This window comes from Kryptolebias marmoratus, linkage group LG14 (genome assembly GCF_001649575.2).
Source record: "Kryptolebias marmoratus isolate JLee-2015 linkage group LG14, ASM164957v2, whole genome shotgun sequence".
In the NCBI taxonomy this organism is placed as follows: domain Eukaryota; kingdom Metazoa; phylum Chordata; class Actinopteri; order Cyprinodontiformes; family Rivulidae; genus Kryptolebias; species Kryptolebias marmoratus.
Genome location: NC_051443.1, coordinates 15,018,518 through 15,020,693, shown reverse-complemented (window position 1 = coordinate 15,020,693; position 2,176 = coordinate 15,018,518). Strand labels below are relative to the sequence as shown.

General features: G+C 37.8%; 1 long non-coding RNA gene across 1 annotated transcript; it reads right to left on the bottom strand.

Annotated features, from left to right (window-relative positions):
- Positions 1-304: 304 nt before the first annotated feature.
- Positions 305-1,338, bottom strand: LOC112450242. Its single transcript, XR_003038792.2, has 3 exons — positions 1,223-1,338; positions 812-964; positions 305-740 (listed from the first exon to the last, which is right to left on the bottom strand). It is a non-coding gene; the product is annotated as an uncharacterized LOC112450242 (long non-coding RNA).
- Positions 1,339-2,176: the final 838 nt, after the last annotated feature.

Genomic DNA, 2,176 nt, shown 5'->3' with positions numbered 1-2,176 from the left:
GGCTAACAAGGGACAATTTTAGGGGAGCACATTTACAATCATAATGTACCTTTTTTAAAAGCATAAATAACACCGTTTTAGATGATTCCAACTAAATAATTAATAATTCAAAAGTTCTTATATATTAGATACAGTATACTGCCTGTTGTCCATTCCTTTCAAATCTTGGACAAAGCAATGTCAGTGCTTCTATGTGTGATGCTTGTTTGAGTTACTTTCGCCACATTAAACAGCTCAACAAGGTTGCCCCTTGGCCTCAATATTTGCTGCCAACCTATACAAGGTGAACAACTTTTCTAAACTCAACCTTCATTTTGATCTCAACTAGAAATCTATAACATTTTTGGCTTGCACCTTTGCAATGCTGAAGTTTTGTTTGGAGAAAATGTAATAGTTGCCAGCATTTCAGAATGTTACAGGCTTACCCTTTTAATGTTTTAGGTTTTCTTCCACCAGAGCAAGGCTGGTTGCTGCAGCTGCAGCACTCTGTCGTGACTGATCTGGGCTGAATGGCATCACTACATAAGGCAAGGGTGAACCACTATTCCTCATTGGACCGTTAATGTCACTCAGTGACATTCATGGTCAGCCTCTTGAGTAATCTTTGTGTTTTGCCTGCTGCTTTTAAGTTCATTTAAACTTACCTGTGCTTCTTGTAAAGCCCTTCTTGTGTCCTATCTTTGTCTTTTGAGCTCCATTTTTGGAATATCCTCTGGATGAATTTTTCTGTGAATTGCCTCCTAAACAAAGTAAGGATAAGTCAGCTCATTTGCTCTGCTCACCTGTTCAGTCTGCCTGCTCACACAAGTACCTGTTACTGTCAAGTGTTTCAGTTGCTGTGAGGTGGCCACACTTGAAGGACCAGGACCAGACCTTGAATTTCACTCAGTCTTCTTTTTTATTTGATAAGTTGTCAAAGTAATACAGTTGATTCACAGATGGTTTGGGTAAACAGGTGAAAAACCTTCAAACAGAAAACAAGTTAATTTAAATGCATTGTTAATAAGTACATTTGTTATCCAATTATTTTTCTTACTTTAAATTTATACAGAATAGTACAATCTAAACAATTACTTTATTATTTGTATCTTAATTAAATGCTCAATTTCAGAAAAAATGCAGTTTCAACTTTACATAGAACAAACATTTATACATTCACTAATTACCTGAATCCATTCATCTCCCTCTACCCAAAATAAACAATTCCAAATGGCAAACTTACCGATAGTCCAAAGAATTTAAAGTCCCTTCCCTCACAGGTTTCAGGCCTCGGTGTCTGCTGCTGTCTGCCCTACTTGCTTCAGAGCAAACCCCTCCAATTGACTGGTTTACTGTTTTATCACTGTGAGTGTGAGCTGCTAATTAACCTAATTAAGCTCACCTGGTGGACACCATGCAGAGCTGCTGTGCAGAGTGTGTGCAGGGTGCTTGCAGGGCGTGGGCGGCGCCAAGTTGTCGTGACAGTTGCACTTACTGTAACTGAACTCCTGGACTCCTGCCTCCCCAGAAACTTGCAAAAGAAAAGAGTAAGAACACTTTCAATTATCAACAGATCCATAATTGTTGAATTCACCTCTGGAAATGATACTGACCTCCTTCTCACAGATGTGACGTTTCACTTCCTGTACTCTACAAAATAAAATTCTTTCTACTTGTGTTTCCTGTGTCTTTTGGTTTTAGCTTTTCTGAACCCTGAGGTAATAACAATCATGACAACAGCGGCCTGCTAAATAGATGCAAAATTGGACAGTTTTGTTCTTTCTTTTTCCTAAAGACAGCTAATTAAAAAAGAAGTTCACAGCTAGAGATTTTCTGCTGAAAGATGCCCTCTTGCAGCTGGAAATTTAAAGGACAGAGTGCAAGTGTTGATTAGACAAAGAACAGTGCAGGAACTACTATGTGAATGCTGTGGACATTTTCATTCATACATACCAACTTTCCAGAACACCTCTATAACATTTAAAAATGCCCCATAAACATGTTCCAAATTAAAAAAAAAAAATAATGTTCACTTTCATGTTCCAGTGGGTATATCCAGAGGCATGTTTTGAAATGATTATGCTTCGATACAAACATACAGAGACTCACAAAATGAAAACAATATCAGCTTTGCTGTCACAGCAGGTAATTAAGGTTCAATTTAATTACAGTAATAATACAGACAGTAGACAGTGTG